Consider the following 21,173-nt stretch of genomic DNA (forward strand, 5'->3'; position numbering starts at 1 on the left):
CGCTTCATATAGCGCCGGAATACATTCAGCTTACGCAGCTATAAATCACTACTTTGTCTTGTCTCAATCACACGGCTTCGGTTGACATCCTCATAAATATAACAATCAACCCATCCCAGTTTCCCCGAGCATCCACCATGAAACAACAGACACGTGTGCATCAATTCTTCCTCCGGCCGAGAGCCACGAACAACGCCATCCATCTTACCAACCACCCGCCCCGACATAAGACATGTGATGATCCAGCTAAATCAGTCGCCTGAATAGGACGTTCAGCGTTCGCCATGCGTCGTCATCATGTGATGCTCATATATCATCCTACCGGAGGATATTCTCTCGTTCGAATATGTATTGCTTCTTTGTGGTTCAGGCCATTATAATTGTCATTTTTCCTAAAAGTGCTATTTTTTACCTCTGCCAAGCTTGCCAACTTATTTTGCAGCTCAGACGAACTTTTAAGCCACCGAATTCTGCCGGCACGGTACAATGTAGAATGGTTTCTTCCAGTAGAGGAAAGGATTATCCGTGTGATTGCGGATGTTTGAACCGTGCGGGTTTAGCATACCACATAGCATAGAGTTTTTGAATATATGTAAATATGTAGTTCTTCTCGTACACTGAGGTCACCTTGGCAAGATGTAACGAAAAAGGCCGCGAAATTAAAAGGCTCGGAGGCTTATAGACTAATCGACTCAACTGGCCATTTAGTCCCATTACATGGCTGCCTATCTGTATGTGGGCAAGTATATATGTGTGCAAAAAAACTACCTTATTATTCAGGCATTATTCTTTGACCAATTTACTCGCAATAAAATGTATTCGACGTTGAAAGGTATGGTCAAAATAAAAATTTTGAAATGTTTTCATCTCATTTTTGGCAATAATATACCCAGCCAGCGATTGTTAGATTTTCTTACAATTCTGTATAAGAAGCTACCAATACCCCATACATTAGTTTTGTAAAATATTCTGACAAAAAAAATGTCCTTTGGGCCCCTCGAATATGATTGAAGCAGATTGCTAAATATTAAATTAAAAAATGCTGAAAATCTAACTTTGAAGTAAGTCGCTTGAAAGTCGGAATCGCTATCGGATGTATTCGCATCGAGAAAAACTAACTCTGATATGGATGTGTCAACGAAACCCAACCCATACTACTGGATCAATTTGGACAATAAAATCTAACTCCAATCCAATAAGATGGTCGAATCGCGATCCCAATGGAATCCAGAAAACCTCAATTGTGTAGTAGATTGATGTAAGCATAATGTGACCAGCAAGACCTGCGAAAGACGGGACGCCTATCTGGAATGCGTCATTGGCTTGAAAGTGGATCCTCCAAAAGTGAATTTCGCATAGATTTTGGCCCAAAAAAAATTGAAAAAATATTTGTAAAGCTGAATGAATTGTAACAATGTTATGAAAACTTGGGAATCTCGAGCTCATTCAGTAGCCGCTAGGTTGCAAAGGCCGACGGAGGTCCTTCGTAGCTTAGTTGGTTAAAGCACTAGTCTAGTGTACTGTAGCGTGGGTTCGAGTCCCATCGAAGGGAAAGTACATTTTTGTTTTTAACATTGAGCAGAGTGACCGCATAACAGTAACACTGGACAATGTTATCGCCTGAATACCTTGTACGCAATTAATTTGTATTCGAATACCAAGAAATGTCCTGTTTTGCATGCAGATTAAAATTATTTAATGTCCTGCTAACACAGTTTTAGAATATAGTTATTGGCGACGATTTTAAAGATGCCTAAAAAGTGGTCGGCGCGTTTTGTTACCAAGGAAACAGTCAATATCCCTCCATTTCTCTCATGCCTACATTTGTCGATTATTGAAAATATGCGATCATCAGGTATCAGAACGTCGGCTCAGGAGGCACGTTCCCCTCAATTTGGGAGTTAAGTGCAATGTCTTCACCTGTAATAGGACGAATTCAGCACCATTCCATTTATATATTAAGTGGAATAGTGCTAAACTGGACTTATGACAGGTGACCATTTATAGATTTTTCTAGACTATTTTGGGGAAACGTACCATGTGTTACGAAAATGATTCAATGAATACTTTCTCGCAGCAATTCTTGAGAAGCATTTGAATCAGTTTATAGCCCATTACTCACAATTTCGTGAAATTATCAAACAATTATTTCAAAACCTTCTTTTGACATCTTCTAATACACTCATCTAATTTATATTGATTTTTATCGAAAATTAGATGGAAATGCTCCAAATTGGAAAGGAATTAAGCATAAATGTATATTTTCAGCTGTAAGTTTCATTTGCAAATGGATCTCTGTTGTAATTCTTCAGCGATAACAAGAAAAAACTCTCCAAAAATTAATGTCCAGCATTTTTAATTATTTCCTCATAATATACAAAAAGGAGGCCATTTCAGCGCGAAAGGAGGACATCCGAATTTTATTGAAAAAGGAGGACATGTCCTCCTTTAGGATACCATATGGTCACCCTATTCGCAACTATAGGAACACGAATAACAAAATACCGCAACTTTTGGAACACGGCACCAATAATTGGAGGATTGATTTCAGGTAACAAGAAAGGATTTTGATACTATTATGGCACGCTCTGGATAAAATTGAAATTATGAGCTTTCGGATGCACTCTCAAGGTAAGGGAAATGAAATATAGATTAGAAGTAACCCAGGAATTAGTGTTGGAACGTGCTTAGTTCCTCCACTATTGGGTCTTTTACCCTATGTCCTTCTTCTGTGCCAAGTTTGTGGTAGAGAAGAAAACGGGGGTGAAAAATTTATTTTCAGTTCAAAACGAAAACAAACAGGCTGGCTCTCCTATACTAAAATCCAAGGTGGCTGAATCGTGAACTTGGCAGATTGGAACACCTAGTGGTGTATTCATCTTGGGCTGATGATAATATTAGTCATGAAATACGAAGACGCATCAACTGTGCTGCCGTAATCTGAAAAATGGTGTTAACGAGTACTACTCATCGAGCTCTTTAACAGAAAAATGAAAAACATGCATGTTGTAAAATGGCTGTTACGTCACTTTTCCAGATTACGGCAGTGTGGAAGTCGGGCCTACTACGCGCTCCTATTTAACAAAAAAATGATTTTCGTACGGCCGAGTTGCCGAATAAAATGCAATTAAATCTTAATTCAATTCACTTGAACGAAAATAAAGTTGATCGTGTTCAACTTTTGACAAGTCAATTGAATCCAACTGAGTTGTCCAATTCACTTGCCCTGTCAAAACGTAGCATTAAAATTATACAATAAGTATCAAATGAAATTCCTAATTACAAACTTAAAGCCACACTTTGCCCTCTTGTAGGAAAAAATTCTCAATACGTTTATGTATATATGTACCAACCAATAAAACCAAATTAGAATAGCGAAAACCGTCGTGATCTAATGTACCCGTTTTGTTATCGCTGATGTGAATTTCCGAAAGTACCGATATTATAACCAGTATAATAACTCTCTGTATGGCATTGTGGTGAACCAGTGATTAGTGTCTTGAATTGATTTAGTTTCTGTGATACTTGATTAGAGTTTCTTGGAAAGCATTTTTCACAATTAAGTCCACTCTTCTTGCTGTTGAACGGTGAGTAGTTGATAGATTTTCAATGAAAGATCTGGATGATCACGCCATACAATTCGAGTCAGTGGCTGATCCTGCTCTGACACTAGCACTTGCCGGTACATTTTCTCAATATCCGCCGAGGCGACGAATTCGAAGATTCGAAAACGAATGACGATCGTAACTAGAGTGTCTTGGATAGTGGGACCGGCAAGCAAAACATCGTTGAGCGATAGACCAGATTTCGACGGACAAGACGCATCAAAAACGGTTCGCAGCTTAGTGGTGGTACTGTTCATCTTGATCACTGCGTGGTGGGGAAGGTAGTATCGAGGTTTGGTGTATCGCTCGTTTGTGTCGACCACCCGCATGTGTCCGAGTGCCAAATACTCGTGGATGAACTTCTGGTACATGGCGTGCTGCTCAGGATTCTGGGCGAGCGACCGTTCTAGGGAGTAGAAACGCCGTGTAGCATTGTACCAGTTGTCTTCAATCCTTGAAAGCAGTTCTTCGCGCTTTGGGAGCTTCACTACATAGCGACCATCAGGATTTCGCACGGTATGTTCTACGAAATGTTCCTCGCAATACCGCTCGGACGGAGACCACCCTCTCGAATGCTGTACATTCTCCAACTGCCAAAAATGGTTGACCAGCTCGTCGATTGCGCATGGGTTGCTGACAGCTACAGGGATCTTCATGGTTGTGGTCCTCTAGCATACACTCTCCAGACACAATCCACCCAAATTCGGTGTTTTGGAGTAGCGGGAGATCGTTCCCGAGAAGGATTCGGCCGTAGCGAAGAACACGGAAAAAATGAGCAGCTCCTAGAATCATGTCAATATCCCGAGCTACCGCGAATGTAGGATCCGCGAGGTTGATGTGCTGCGGAATAGGCCATTGCCGAACGTCAACGGAAAACTGCGGGAGCTTCACGGTGATTGATGGAAGGACTAGCATCGAACCCTTATGGAAAATGTTGAAACACGGGAGAAAATGCTCACGCAAGCTTCGTGCTCCACTACCGTTGTCGCTCTTCCAATCCCGCTAATCGTTATTGGTTGCGATAACCGACGTTTTTGCCTTTCTCGTATACTAAGTATACGGTAAAGGCTATATGATCGCTCCAAAAACAAACTTTTTATAGAAGGCCCGGAGACCCATAGTGTTATATACCAATCGACTCAGTTCGACGAATTGAGGTGATGTCTGTGTGTGTGTGTGTGTGTGTGTGTGTATGTGTGTGTGTGTGCGCAAAACTACTCAAAAAATGTCACTCATTTTTCGGGCACTTACCCTCAACCGATTTGCTCGCAACAAGTTGCATTCGACGCAGAATCCTGTCCCATTGTTTCCTATCTGAAATTGGCTAGATCGGACTATGGGATCAGGAGTTATGGCCAAAATACAAATTCATACAAAAAAATCGCGTAAAAATGTCACTCATTTTTCGGGCATATATCCTCAACCGATGTGCTCGCAACAAGTTGCATTCGACGCAGAATCCTGTCCCATTGTTTCCTATTTGAAATTGGCCAGATCGGACTATGGGATCAAAAGTTATGGCCAAAATACAAATTCATACGAAAAATCGCGTAAAAAATGTCACTCATTTTTCGGACACTTATCTTCAACCGATTTGCTCGCAACAAATTGCATTCGACGCAGAATCCTGTCCCATTGTTTCCTATTTGAAAGTGGCCAGATCGGACTATGGGATCAAAAGTTATGGCCAAAATACAAATTCATACGAAAAAATCGCGTAAAAAATGTCACTCATTTTTAGGGCACATATCCTTAACCGATGTGCTCGCAACAAATTGCATTCGACGCAGAATCCTGTCCCATTGTTTCCTATTTGAAAGTGGCCAGATCGGACTATGGGATCAGAAGTTATGACCAAAATACAAAATCATACAATAAATCGCGTAAAAATGTCACTCATTTTTCGGGCACTAACCCTCAACCGATTTGCTCGCAACAAATTGCATTTGACGCAGAATCCTGTCCCATTGTTTCCTATTTGAAATTGGCCAGATCGTACTATGGGATCAAAAGTTATGGCCAAAATACAAATTCATACGAAAAATCGCGTAAAAAATGTCACTCATTTTTCGGGCACATATCCTCAACCGATTTGCTCGCAATAAGTTGCATTCGACGCAGAATCCTGTCCCATTGTTTCCTATTTGAATTTGGCCAGATCGGACTATGGATCGAAAGTTATGGCCAAAATACAAATTCATACAAAAAAATCGCGTTTTTCGGGCACATATCCTTAACCGATTTGCTCACAACAAGTTGCATTCGACGCAGAATGTCTCATATTTTCTTATTGGAAATTGGCCAGATCGGACTATGGGCTTAGATGTTATGGTCAAATTACTATTTATTGTGAAAAAGAGTTCGAAAAGTCTATAGCTATAGCTCACTTTTTTAGCACTTAAGGCTCCGTCAGACGTTGCAAGCAAATCACTCGTGCGAGCGAATGATTTCTGAGAGCACTCGCAATTGCAGTCACACGTAGCAATTTTTACTGTAAGAAAATGACAGATTTACTCTCATGCAAATATAAACAAAAACGAAAAACTTGTTTCAAAATCTAATTTCATTCCTATTTTTGCAATGCAACACTGCCACCTAAAAACGTTTTCAATTTTGAGAGCGAAAAATTTGCTAGTGCTGCACTAGCAAGCGCAATTTTGTTTCTGCGAGTTGAAAATTTTTAACGCTTAGCAGTCACACATTGCAAGCGACCCGGATAAAAATATCATTGGAAAACCATTAATTTTGCTGCTAAAGCACCATTTGGAACATAATAATTACTATTGATTGTAATGGAAATTTTACAATAAAATTGCATTAGAATTTATGGTTTTGCACGATAAAATCTATGGTAAATGGGACTTTTCCATTAAAAAATAGGGTTGTTATGTATCTTTACAATAAAAATTTCGAAATTTTTTCATACAAAATTTAAAGCAAAACAATTGATTTTACGGTTCATCAATGGGATGATTTCTACGGATTTTTATGGCCGAAACAATAGAAAACAATGTGATTTAAATGTTATTCATTACTTTTTTTATTCTCTTACCATAGAAGTACAACAGGTTTTAGATTAAAATTCACTTCAGTATTACAATAAAAATACAATACAATTTAGTGTTTACAATTTATTTTACTAACAGAGGAAAAAATCACATATCTTGTGAAATGCAAAAAAAAAAATGATTCACTTTGCAATACATCATTGCACTTTGTGATATTGAATAGATATCACAAAAGCACAAAAGGGCGATGATATTTTTTAATCGTTAAAATCATTTTTTGCATCTCACAAGAAATGTAAATTTTCCCTGTTAATAAAATAAATTGTAAAACAACAAAGTGTTGTAAAATTTATATAATTTAAAATTACTCAGTCCAAAGTGGCAGGGTCCAAAATATGTACGATTTCTAGCCACGATTCGTTTCCGTATTTCTTGTACTCATGCTGCCGGTGTTGAAATGATCCCACCAATAAGCGATGTAACCGTGGAAGCGGTACCAAATAGGGCGCTGGAATCGAGGAGAAAAATATAATGAAAACATATGAAAATGTGGAAAGCAAATCTAAAGTAATAGTAATGTATTAATGAATCCACCCACGTTGATAATGCTTACAGCGGCATATTAGGAGTTAACTCTCTGAAATCTGTATAGTGAAAGGCAGTAAGGTTTGATTTCTTGAAGTTTAGCACCTTTATCGAAAAAATATTTAGTAGACGTAGTAACGAACCTCTTCCTACATAGCTGGTTCCAAATAGTGTTTCGTGAAAAGTTCGAATTTCTAAGAAAACTCGCGCTAGATACCTTTCGCCATACAAAATTCCGGCAGTTGCTGCTGTTTGTGCATATACGTTAGCACCTGATTGCTGACAGCGGCGGATAGGAAACCAGCCACTGTGTTTCATTAAGTAACGACAAAATAAAAAAATGTTTATATGGATATTTTACCATGAATGTGGCTGTGGCTAACGATTCGGGGTCGGCACCAAAAATTAGCGATACTTCAAAGTCAGCAGCCGTATATGTTGCGCCCACAATGGAACCACCGAACGCAGGTGGGCTGGTGCCACCAAATACCGGTGCCGGACTGGTTCCCTCACGTGAAATTTACAGGCATTCTTCACGCTCTTGGTCAGAACCCGTCGGAACTACATCCATTTCTCTCGATTCTCTGCGTTGTTGTTTCCAAACAGAGCTGAAAATAGATTAAGTAGTTAACAAAAACGTTTCCACCTGCTTCGGTGGTGAAAATTAAGAAAATTAAGGATTTTAAAGATCTCCCTCGCATCAAAATCATCCGGTACATACTATATATGACACTCAATACTCACCATTATTACGGATAAGGCGGCCAATGATCCGGCGCTGGCCCACTACCAGAATCCGCAGTAAAATAGACACTTTATGCACCATGTCACTTTTTTCGTTTTTTTTTACAAAACATAAACAAACCGTACACGCTCAAATAAATTCACTCTTTCTCCGAGTAAAATGAAAGCAAAAGTTTTAGTTATTTTTTATTTGAAAATATACGAATTATTCATAACATATGAACATTTCAGGCCCACAATAGAAAAAAATATTGGGAAAAATTGGAATAACTTTTGTTTCATTTAATAATGAAAGCTATAGTTATTTTATTGTTGTCCATTGTTTTTTCATTAATATAATGAATCAATGAAATATTTTTAAATTATGCTATGTTTTCCTTTATGAATGATTTTTTGATCTCCCAGATAGAATACGTTTATAATTTGTTTAGTTTTTGGATACCCAATACAAAACAAAAGTGAACAATAGAAATATAATAGGATGTATCGATAACATTTAAATTTACTGTGCTTGTAAAGTAAGTACAAAAAAGATTTTTTCAACCGTGTGAAATCTACAATAAACGTACAATAGATTGTATTATTTATTATATAATCTATTGTATTTCAATGGATTATGCCATACAAGGTACTGTAAATTTTTATCCGGGGAGCGTTTGCTTACGACTTGTCATTTGTTTGCATGCAATCACTTTCAGTGTAGTCAGACAGGAAAATTTTTGACAGTTGTCGCTTTCTGCGAGCAAAATGCTCGTTGCGAGTGATTTGCTTGCAACGTCTGACGGCACCTTTAGACTTCATCTATAGAGATGAGTGACGTTTAGCGCTCGCACACTAATGTGCAATTCGTCATGTGTAAAAACATGTTTGTTTTCCTTCTGCTCATAACCTAAAAAATGATCGGGTCATCACAATGATTTCAAAAGAGTAAAAAAATATATGGAAATATACTCATTTTTACCCAATCTTTGCTGAGTTGCAACATCTAGGAGTGTTTGTTTTCCTTTTATCGCCACTCACACATTCGGACGTGAGAATCTCAATTGACGCTCGCAACAGATTGTATTCGACGCAGAATCTTGTCCCATTGTTTTCTATTGAAAATTGGCTAGATCGGACTATGGGATCGGAAATTATGGCTGAAACACCATTTTTGCCTTTTTATACGAAAAGGCTGTATGTTCGCTCCAAAACCAAACTTTTACAGAAGGCCTGGAGACTCATAGTGTTATATACGTATAAGCTCGACGAACTGCGATGATGTCTCTGTGTGTGTGTGTGCGCACCAAAAGTGCGAAAAGTTTAGCTCACTTTTTTGGAACTTATCCTCAACCGATTTAATTCCAACTATAGATAGTAGAATATATAGATGAGCGAAAGCATGGCTGAGTCGATTTTTCTGCCCGTGCACACGCACATATGACGTCACAGCCCTTAACGTTTCCATTGAAATCGTGACGTCATGCTCGTTTGGAGACACGTTTGACAGTTCGTTTGGAGAAAGAGGATTTATCTTCACTCATCTATATATTCCACTATCTATAATTCCAACAAGTTTCATTCGACTCGGAATCCTGTCGTATTGTTTTCTATTGAAAATTTGGACCATGGGCACAGAAATTATGGCCAAAATATACTATGTGTTATAAAAAAGCGAGTAAAAAAGTCTAGCTGACTTTCAATGGACTTACCCTCAACCGATTTACTCACAACAAATTGCATTAGACGCGGAATTCTGTTCTATTATTTTTTATTGAAAGTTGGCCAGATTGGAGAAATTATGGGCAAAATACTTTTTGCCTTTCTTGTGCAACAAAGTTGTACCGAAAGGCTATAATTTCTTTCCGAAAACGAACTATCGGATGCTTCCACACTGATACACTTCCCACCCTCTTCATACGGGAGTTTGGCAGAAAGACGGTCATGAGATTTATATCATAACAAATATTGCCCTCCGCTCGCTTGATGGGAATGACATTTTCGTTTTCTTTTTGTGTAGTCGGAGCTTCAGTTCAATTTACATCCAAAAGTGATATCCTTAAAATATATGACTGGGTAAAATAAAACAGGGGTATGTACGTCAAAAAGATTGGAAAAGGAAACAAAAATGTCGAAATACTTATTAGCATATTGTAGATCAAGCTGAAAACCGAACCGAGGTTTCGCGACAATCGCATTTTCTCGCATTTCCAGATGTTGCAACTGCATCGCGAGTAGTGCGCAACTGTGCCATAGTCGGGCACCACTCGCAATGCAGTCGCGACATCCGGGAATGGGACAAAATATGATTTTCGGTTTTCAACTGGATCTACAATATCTTTGCCATAAATAATCTGATTTTCATAGAACGGACAAAGAAATTTGTCTTTTTTACTCCTAGCTACTAGCTCATCTATTTTCAAGCACACACATTTTACGAAGGTCGAGAAAGGCACCATCACCGCTAGGTGGATTAATCTGGGTTTTTTTACTAATTTTATTTGCTAATTATCTAATACATGCATTCATCTCTTAGACTAGGTGTTCCGTGTTTTCTTAACACTATCATCCTTATTTGCTATGTTACATTTTTAGTTATTATTAATACATTTCAATTGCCTCTGGCAGTTAGAATATTTCCTCTGGTTGAATTGAACCATGTAGGAATTTCAATGTTTTCTACTTAAACTAAACTTAACCTAATTTATACTAAGGGCACAAGGAGCTAATCGTTGCAATAGAAGATTGCAACGATTTTTGTCTAAAATTGGAAATTATTTTGTTGGACATTTGTTGCAATGTCTCAATATTAGAAATTCTATGAAGTTCTTTGGTACTATACCACGGAAGCAACTTCAGAATCATTTTCAGAATTTTATTTTGAATCCTCTGAAGTGCCTTCTTTCTGGTATTGCAGCAACTAGTCCATATTGGCACAGCATACAACATGGCAGGTCTAAAAATTTGTTTGTAAATAAAAAGTTTGTTCTTAAGACAAAGTTTTGATTTTCTGTTTATAAGTGGATATAGACACTTAATATATTTGTTACATTTGGCTTGAAGGCCTTCAATGTGATTTTTAAAAGTTAATTTTTGATCTAGCAGAAGTCCCAAATATTTAGCTTCGCTAGACCAATATATTGGAACCCCATTCATAGTGACAATATGTCTGCTAGAAGGTTTCAAATAAGAAGCTCTCGGCTTATGTGGGAAAATTATAAGCTGAGTTTTGGAAGCATTCGGGGAAATTTTCCATTTTTGCAAGTAAGTGGAGAAAATATCCAAACTTTTTTGCAATCTACTACAAATGACACGAAGGCTACGCCCTTTGGCTGAGAGACCTGTGTCATCTGCGAACAAAGATTTTTGACACCCTGGTGGTAAATCAGGTAAGTCAGAAGTAAAAATGTTATACAACAGGTAATCTGTCAGATTTAGAATTCTGATAGTTTACCTGCAGTGAGCGATCTGATAAATAATTTTGGATCAGTTTAATAATGTACAGAAGAAAATTGAAATTCATCAATTATACAATCAATCCTTCATGCCGAACACTGTCAGATGCTTTCTCTATATCAAGAAGAGCAACTCCAGTCGAATATACTTTAGATTTGTTGAGCCGAATTAAATTCGTAACTCTTAATAACTTATGAGTGGTTGAATGCCCATGGCGAAAACCAAATTGCTCATCAGCAAAAAAATAATTGTCATTATAATGAACCATCATTCTATTTAAAATAATCTTTTCAAACAGTTTGCTTATTGAAGAAAGCAAACTGATTGAGCGATAACTAGAAGCCTCAGCTGAATTATTGGCCGGCTTCAAAATTGGAAAAACATAAGCGATTTTCCATTTATCTGGGAAGTATGCCAATTGAAAACATTTGTTAAATAAATTAACCAAAAAGGATAAAGAGCTCTCAGGAAGTTTTTTGATAAGTATGTAGAAAATACCATCATCACCCGGGGCTTTCATGTTTTTAAATTTTCTAGTAATAGATCTCACTTCATCCAAATTAGTTCCCAACGAAGGGTCAAAAACATTATCTTGGTTGAGAATGTCTTCGAAGCTTCGTGTAACCTGATCCTCAATTGGACTAGTGAGACCTAGACTAAAATTATGGGCACTCTCGAACTGCTGAGCAAGTTTTTGAGCCTTTTCGCCATTTGTTAATGAAATTTTATTTCCCTCTTTAAGCGCTGGAATTGGCTTTTGAGGTTTTTAAGAATTTTCGTCAATTTCCAAAAGGGTTTCGAACTGGGATCCAACTTCGAGACATTATTCTCAAAGTTGGTATTTCTCAGAATAGCGAAACGTTTTTTAATTTCATTTTGCAAATCTCGCCAAATAACTTTCAACGCGGGATCGCGAGTTCTTTGGTATTGCCTTCGCCTCACATTTTTAAGACGGATCAGTAGCTGAAGATCGTCGTCAATAATAATGGAGTTGAATTTAATTTTAACATTTAGGAATTGCAATGCCTCTGGCTTCGACAACTAAATTTGTCAAAGATACGAGCGCATTGTCAATATCACTCACTCCAAAGGAATATTAACATCAAAATTCCTATCGATATATGTTTTATTTAAATTCCAATCAGCTCTATGATAATTAAAAGTAGAGCTGATTGGATTGTAAATGGCTTCTTGTGAGATTTCAAATGTCACAGGAAGGTGATCAGAGTCAAAGTCAGCATGAGTTACCAATTGGCCACACAGCTGACTTGAATCCGTTAAAACTAAATCAATTGTAGAAGGATTTCGACTGGAAGAAAAACAAGTAGGGCCATTGGGATATTGAATAGTATAATATCCCGCAGAACAATCTTCAAATAGAATTTTGCCGTTGGAATTGCTTTGAGCATTATTCCATGAACGGTGTTTGGCATTGAAGTCACCAATTACGAAGAATTTTGATTTGTTGCGAGTCAGAATTTGAAGATCAGCTTTCAACAAATTCTTTTGCTGCCCATTGCATTGAAAAGGCAAATAGGCTGCAATGAAGGAAAATTGACCAAAATTTGTTTCAACAGAAACTCCCAAGGTTTCAAAAACTTTGGTTTCAAACGAAGAAAATAATTTATGTTTGATACGTCTATTAATGACGATGGCGACCCCACCACAGGCGCTGTCAAGACGATCATTTCTGTAGATAAAATAATTTGGATCTCTTTTAATGGAGAGTCCTGGTTTTAAATACGTTTCAGTTATAATGGCAATATGCACATTAGGAACTGAAAGGAAGTTGAATAATTCATCTTCCTTACCCTTAAGAGAGCGGCATTCCAATTTAGAACTTTCACACAATTATTTGGATCCATTGAAACGGAGTCCGATAACAATTTTTTGTGTGTACTTTATACCAACCTGAACAGCTTCAGGAATGTTATTTGCTTTGAACATTGCATCAATCATGTGATGCAATTGTTCAGTTAAAAAATCAAAATCGGAAGCAGTCATGCTACCTGAATCGGCAACATGACCATTATTTTCCGTTGGGACATGGGTATAAACCTCATTTTGAGAAGAGAAATTTTGTCTACCAGCAGCGATGTTTGCATACGTAGGTTAGGGTGGCTCAAAAAACACTTTTTCAAATTTTTTGATGGGCCGCCCTCTTATTCGGTTCTATTTGATGCCCTGATACTCTGGGCAAAATTTCAGCCAAATCGGTTAACGTTTGGGCAGTGCTAAACTCGTTGGAAGTTTATATGGAAAAATGTATGCAGAAACATCCCAAAACAGTGATTTGCGGTTGGACGGCACAATTTACGATCAAGAACCATGATACTCATTCAGTTCTTGTAAAATAAAATACAGAATGTTATGCTGAAAACCGCGAGAAGATTAGAGTTTATTACGCAAAGATATTAGCATTTTACTGGAGTGTTGTAGGGGTGAATTTATTTCTTTTCAAAGGTAAAAGAAACGAAATTTGCTTAAACCCCACTACAGAGAAATGCTAATAACTTAGCCGGGCAAACTCGAATCTTCTCGCGGTTTTCTGCATAACATTCTGTATTAAATTCTCCAAGGTCTGAATGAGTATCATAGCTCTTCATCGTAAGTTGTGTTGTCCAGCTCCAATTTACTGTTTTTGGATGTTTCTGCATACATTTTTATATATAAACTTCCAACGAGTTTAGCACTGCCCAAACGTTGACCGATTTGGCTAAAATTTTGTCCAGAGCGTCAGGGCATCAAATAGCACCGAATAAGAGGGCGGCCCATCAAAAAAATTGAACAAAGTTTTTCCCATACTAATTTGAGCCACCCTAACGTAGGTACATTGGAAAAATTGGAATTTACTGAAGTGCTTGCTACCCGTTGACGAGCGGCAAAATTTGTTTGTGAATTGTGGTGGGTATGAATTGCTCGACCGGTAACTGGTTTCGAAATTTGAGCGTTTGAAAATTTTCTACCCGTCGAATCTGGGATCCGATTGGAATTTCCCGTCATCAATTTTGCACGGGAATTCAAAACTTTTTTGCGTGAAGGGCATTCCCAGAAATTGGATTTATGATTGCCCCCACAATTTGCACATTTAAATTTATTGGAATCTTCTCTCACAGGACATGCGTCCTTGGCGTGAGAGGTTCCACCACAAATCATGCATTTAGCATCCATGTGACAATGTTTGGTTCCATGACCCCACTTTTGGCACTTACGGCACTGGGTGGGGTTTTGGAAATTTCCCCCAGGCCTGCGGAAATGTTCCCATGTAACACGGACATGAGACATAATACAGGCCTTTTCGAAACTTTTCATATTATTTAGTTCACTTTTGTTAAAATGAACTAAATAAAATTCTTGAGAAATGCCCCTCTGGGAAGTACCAGAGTAGGATTTCTTTTTCATCTTAATTACTTGGACTGGTGAAATTCCAAGTAATTCAGAAATTTCAATTTTAATCTCATCCAGTGATTTATCATCACTGGGGAGACCTTTCAAGACGACTTTGAACAATCGCTCAGTTTTGTCGTCGTATGTGAAGAATTTATGGCGCTTCTCAGTTAAATACTGAAAAAGACGTTTGCGATCGTCAAAGGATCCCGGCAAAACGCGGCAGTCACCCTTCCTAGCAATCTGAAATGAAACCTTGATCCCCTGAAGGTTACTCAAAATCTCATTCCGGAAGCCAGTAAACTCGGCAACAGATACCACAATTGGCGGAATCCTTTGCTTTCTGCATGAATCGAATCACCTGGGCTAGAGGTATATTCGATTTGCTCAATTTCATCATTAATCAAATCGAACTGATTGCTCAGTTCGATTGGAGAAGAATTATTTCCGATATTAGAGTTAGAAGGAATATCTGAATTCTCCAGCTTCCTTCTATTTTTTCCGCGCTTAGGCAGGACGGTCTTGAAACCTTGTTTCTTTGAAGGAAGTGGAGAATTCAGAGACTCCCCCTTCCTCTTGTTTTTATTAATGCTCATGGCTGAGCGTGGAGACGTGACCTTCTAAGAGGTTTTTTCCCAGAACGGTGTCCCTGCAGGATTACCACCGCTTGTCGGAATTTTACTTCCGCAAACGGGTCCAACGTAAAACGAAGGCACGGGTCCTTGCAAAGATCGTAACGGGATCAGTGGGTACAAATAGCGCTAAGAAGCACCGTTGAAATTAAAATAGCTTCGGGTAGTATTAAAAACTTCCTTCCGCAAAGAGAGAAAGAACCGCACAGCACGAAAGCACGATGCGGTCTGAACCGACGTTTTGGTAATTGAAGCTTTTCACACAGTGCAGCCGAAATAAAGTTTCGCTGGGATGCACAATCCAATAAACAACGGGCAGAAATAATGCGCCCTTTACTGTTGCGGATGTTTACAAGAGCCGTCGGAAGGTACACGATGCCAGCAATTAAAGCTTGGAATTGTGAGATGAAACTGCACTGTGCATTATCTTGATCTTGGGGCGGATAGTTGTTGGAAGTTGTGGACGTTGGTGTTCCATGGGTGGAAGCTTGCGCGACACACTCGGCGAAATTTATGCACGGACTCGGACAGACTTGCTCGAAAGCAACGCAACACGTGGACTCGTTGGACTGGCTAACGAAGTTGGGTTGAATGTCACCACTGTCAGTATGCAGCAGCGTGTGATGTTTCCGGGAACAGACTCGGCAACGGGTACCCGTACAACTTCGGGCGAAATGAGACGACGATCGCAGGCAATTTATGCAAATATTTTTGGATCGTACTAATTCAGTTCGCTGGCTAACATCGAGCTTCTGGAAGTCTGGACAATGATACAGATAATGGGTCTGGCCACATTTCTCGCACTGCCTTTCGGGATCGGTTGAATTGGTACCAGCTGAGAGACTGGATGAGTTCTTCGGATGCGTTGCTATTGGAAAAGCTGCTGATTTCGGCTGAGGCTTGGGCTTGGGGCGAGGAGAAGGAGCGAAAGAAGCTGGTGAAACTGCGTGCAAGACACGAGCGTAATTTTGAAGAAAATTCACCATTTGAACATACGATGGCATGGATGTCGAGTCGTCAGCGACTGTGCTGGATGCCGAAGCGATTCCCCCCATAACAGAGGCGATGTTGTCCGTGTCAAGCCTAGTACAGTGATTTTCTCATTCACGGAGCGTACAAGGGTCAAGGCGGATCGTTAGCAAATAAACCAGAAGCGAACTCCATTTGTCAGCTGGTTCACCTAAACTCTTCAACACTGAAATTTGCTGTCGATCAACTAGCGCGAGCAGCTTCTCGGCTGATTCTGTGCGCATCACGGGAGTGTCGAACAGTGTTCTTATATGGCACTTGATCAGCTGCCGTTTATTTTCGAAGCGTAGCATGAGCGCACGCCATGCATCCTTGTAACCCTGTTCACAAACCTTGATTGGATCGAGAATACGCGCAGCTTCGCCTTCAACAAGACCCTTCAAATAATATAGCTTCTCAACGGACCCAATGTCGCTCCGGGAACCGCAGATTGGAACGAATCCCGAAAGACGCACCAATCCTCCAGACGGCCACTAAATTTGGGTAGATTTATTTCTGGAAGTCGTATGCTCAACGGCTTCACAAGTGGCGACTGGTTTTGGGGAAGGGAACTGGTGGTTTTGGGTAATTGCTTTAGGTAAAATGCTCGTAGAGCGTAGTATCTACTGTCAAATTTCTGTCGCTCAGCTTTCAAATCAATAGGAGCCTCCTCCGTAGACAATGCCTCCATCTTGACAGCTACCTGGTGAAACTCGTCGTAGAAACGCTCCAGCTTCTCTGCCCATGCCTCTACCTGTTCCTTATGGATTTCGTCTTTTTTTAAACTTTTCACAAAATGCTCCAACAGCGCAGCGCTACGAAATCCACTACATTTTGCTTCTGTTGCCACTCATCCATTGTCTTTGCTTCTGAAGCCTTTTTTTTAATCACTAGTGTTGATTCGCCCACTGAATTTTACTTTCAACCACCAAGAATCTCTTTATAAGGCACCAACTTTTACAGGCTTTAAGTTTGTAATTAGGAATTTCATTTGATACATATTGTATAATTTTAATGTAAAGTTTCAAACAGGTAGTTAGTGTTCTGATAAGAAAATGCACTGTCAATTTTTTAAACAATTTGCCTGTTATAGAAGGCCGATTTTTATTGAACAATTGACAGACGTTGGTAACCGCAGCGTTGCTTCATTTTCCAGGTGGGTACTTTGTTGTTACTTTCGGGTGTTGTGGTCAATATGTAGAAACAATATCAAATACAATACAAAAGTAATTAGGGGTCGTACACTAATTACGGGGGGAGGGGGGTCTGCCAGTTTCTTACGCTCCATATAAATAAAAAAAAAAATGTATAGGAAAAATCTTATATGGGGGGAGGGGCTGTTGAAAAACCCAGAAAATTTGCTTACGTAATTAGTGTACGGCCCCTTAGAACGCAAAATGGAATGAAAAAAATCATCGTAGTCGAAACTGCCATCAGGGAGTACAATTCAGCGATTCAGCACTCGGTAATTATTGATTGGAATTTGATCGTTTTATTAATTTTGAATTAGTTAAAATAAGATGGATCTTCCTGCCAGCAAAGGCGTAGAAATGCCAATCCATTGGTGATCGGCGGTGGCGGCTTGAATCGACGCGAACTCATTTCATGCATTTAAAATTCTTCGGAATTTGTCCGGAAGCTCCTCCTCCAGGAATTCCTCCAGAATTGTTGCAGAAGACCCTCCCGGAAACCCTCCTCAAGTTCCTCTCGGTTTCCTCCTGAAAGTTGGTTCGGAAATTCCTCTGAAAGTCCCTCCAAAAATTCCTCCTGAAGATTTTTTCCCTAAGTTACTTCACGAATTCCTCCAGAAGCTATTCCATGAATTTCTTCAGCACTTCCTTCGGAAGTTCCTCACGACATTCATCCGTAAGTTCATCAAGGAATTCCTCCAGAAGTTCTACTAGTAACACTTCCGGAAGTTCTCCAGGTAATTCCTCCAGGAAATGCTTCAAAAGACCTTCCAGAAATCTCTCCACAAGCTTCTTCAAGAATTCCTCCTGCAGTTCCCCCAGGAATCCCTCAGGAAGTTCAACCAGGAATACCTCCAAAGGTTCCTTCAAGACTTTCTCCGGAAGTTCTTCAGAAATTCCTTCAACCATACCTTCGAAAGTTTCTCAGGAAGTTCCTCCTGAAATCCCTCCACAGTTACCTATAGGAATTCCGTCACAAGATCTTCCAGGAATTCCTAAGGAAGCTTTACCAGGAATACCTCTGAAAGTTTTTCAAGAAATTCCTCCTGAAGTTCCTCAAAGAGTTTTTCCTGGAGTTCCTGCACATATTGCTCCAGAAGGCTCTCCTATGGAAATTCCTTCTGATTTTCTTCCAGAATAAAATCCGAAATTTTCTCCAGGAATCCCTTCGCAAAGTCCTTCAGAAATGCCTCAAAAAGTTCATCCGTGAATTACTCCGGAAGTACCATCAGGAAGTGCTCCGGAAGTTCTCCTCCGGAAGTTTCTCCGGGGATTACTTGAGAAGTCCCTACAGGTATTCCTCCGGAAGTTCTTTCAGAAATTCATTGGGATTTACTTCCGGAAGAAAAACAACACACAATTGCCAATTCCACCAGAAATTACCCGACCAGTAGATAGTAATAGATTTATATCAGGCCTTGTTATTCTGTTACAGCAGTTTTTTTTTTAACAGCGGTTGTTATAAAACATGTACCAGTAGTAGTTAAAATAACAAAAATTGTAACAAAATCTCTTCTAGTTTTAACAAAAATATTACTGAATATGTTATTTTTTGAACAAAATTATAACTCGTTGTGTTACATAAAAAGGGGTGAAAATAGCTTATATTATAACAAATTATGTTCTTGAAAAGATTATTATTATCCATAATGTAGGCAATTAACTTTGTCCAGCTGTTTCTTCTTTGAATATAGGTTCAAGATATACTGTAGGTGGTACCTTCGTTTTTTCCAATTAGCATCTACCAAAAATGTAGGCAATTTTTATTCGGTAAAAAAAATATAACACATTATGTTATAATCATGTTATGACGATCATGAATTTTTGTTGTGACTAACTGGTCGGGTAGCCCTTCAAGTATTTTTCTATGAATTCTTCCAAGTATTTTCCCGAAAGATGGTTCAGATTTTTTTTCAGAAATTCATTCAGGGATTCGTCTTTATTTATTTATTCATCCAAAAACTCCTTTAAAATCCATTTGGAATTTCCTCCGGAAATTATTTTGAAAATTCTTACTATAATTGATACGGAAACTTCTCCAGAAATTCTTCTGGAAATTCCTGCCTGAAGTTCCCCTAAACAAATACTTAGAATTCACCCAGACAACCATTTGTTATGGCGAGGACAATCGACACTAATTTCCAGACCAAATCAACACATCAGATTGGTTGGTGTTTCTTTAGCAACGTCCTTTATTTATCTTAAATATAACTTCCACTCACAATCTTTAGTGCTTTGTTCCACTGTTCTTCACACCATCAAAATTAATCTCTATATATAAAAATGAGCTTAAATTTCCTTGGAGGTAATATAATTCACGAACGGATGGGCCGATATTATATATTTTCTCACTAATCGATTCGTCAGCTGTGTTTATATGTACAAAAAGTTTGAAAAATTAACGGGGAATTTGAAAAATTAATAAAATACAAAAAAAGAGTGAGTTGTAAGGAAGTTTGTGTTTGCTGTATATTCTATTGCGCTATGCTTGTCCTCTTTTTGACCCTTCCTTCGGAAGTGTCTATAATTTCACTTTGTATGCGTTACGCAGATGTGTTACGTATTAATCTATCAAGAAATCTCGTGAATTATTAAATAAAATGTATGATATTTGAAACAAATTCACTTTGATATTGAAAATATAATTATAACCAATGATATGATATGGAATTATGCCTATTTTTCTTATTTGTTTCAAAGAAACAAATAATTTTAATTGAGGAACATATAGAAGCATGTACAAAAAAATCTTCTCAGAAAAGCAAAAACGTAAAAATTGAAAGGGATTTCAAAAATTTCTTCAGTGGAAGCTAGATAGCAAATGTGAGCATGTTTTGAGACACTAATAGACCACTTGTATGCATGTATGTGTACGAATGTGTGCAAATTCTGGAATTTACTACCATAAAAATCTAGCTCATTTTTAAGGTATTGAACAAGTTTAGTTTTACCAAATTAAGCATCCATAAGGCGAAATATATGTTATTATTGAACGCTATTGAGTTTCGCTCAGATCAATGACTGATTTAGTTAGTTCTGGATTAATTAATATCGAGGTCTCTGTGAATTACGAGTGCAATATATGCAACCAGTGTTACGATTGTTACTAACCATGTCACAATAGTTATTCACTCCGACGAGCTCCTTATAGATAGGCAGCATGAAGTACAGTACGTTATCATTCGTTGAGTTGACACTCAATCCATGACATCCGCCTTTGGGTAGGCAATTATTTTGTCACTTTCACGGTAAATCGCCGTGGGAAGCTGAGTAGTTTTATCTCGTTTTAAATACTGGAGACTGGAAAAAAATTCCTTATACATAAGGAAGGGTCAAAATCTCACTGTAGGTGGATTAATCTGGGTTTTTCTGTATCTTATAGATTGACTAGCTATGGCTTCCCGTGCCAACACCGTTCATGATTTTTCTGAGATATTCCTTCAGGAATTCTTACGGTTATGAAGTTATGAAGAAAAAGACACGAAAGCTGAAGAGAAGCCAGCGTTGGTATTGGATCCACGCTGTGCGCTCCACCGAGAAAAAATTCTCGCTAGATCAATAGATATGGTTTCATTTTTA

At 38.5% G+C, this 21,173-nt stretch overlaps 1 protein-coding gene, 1 long non-coding RNA gene and 1 other non-coding gene across 3 annotated transcripts in view; 2 read left to right on the forward strand and 1 right to left on the reverse strand.

Annotated features, from left to right (window-relative positions):
* The window catches only part of LOC134225299 (microtubule-associated protein futsch), a 334,589-nt gene that overhangs the window by 170,835 nt on the left and 142,581 nt on the right, over positions 1–21,173 (forward strand). The gene's annotated exons all lie outside the window — the stretch shown is intronic.
* On the forward strand, positions 1,481–1,553 carry Trnat-agu (transfer RNA threonine (anticodon AGU)). Its single transcript has one exon. It is a non-coding gene; the product is annotated as a tRNA-Thr (tRNA).
* On the reverse strand, positions 6,664–8,044 carry LOC134225228 (uncharacterized). The gene is made up of 3 exons (XR_009983201.1): positions 7,943–8,044; positions 7,560–7,806; positions 6,664–7,121 (listed from the first exon to the last, which is right to left on the reverse strand). It is a non-coding gene; the product is annotated as an uncharacterized LOC134225228 (long non-coding RNA).

The sequence above is a fragment of the Armigeres subalbatus genome, chromosome 3, assembly GCF_024139115.2.
Source record: "Armigeres subalbatus isolate Guangzhou_Male chromosome 3, GZ_Asu_2, whole genome shotgun sequence".
In the NCBI taxonomy this organism is placed as follows: Eukaryota; Metazoa; Arthropoda; class Insecta; order Diptera; family Culicidae; genus Armigeres; species Armigeres subalbatus.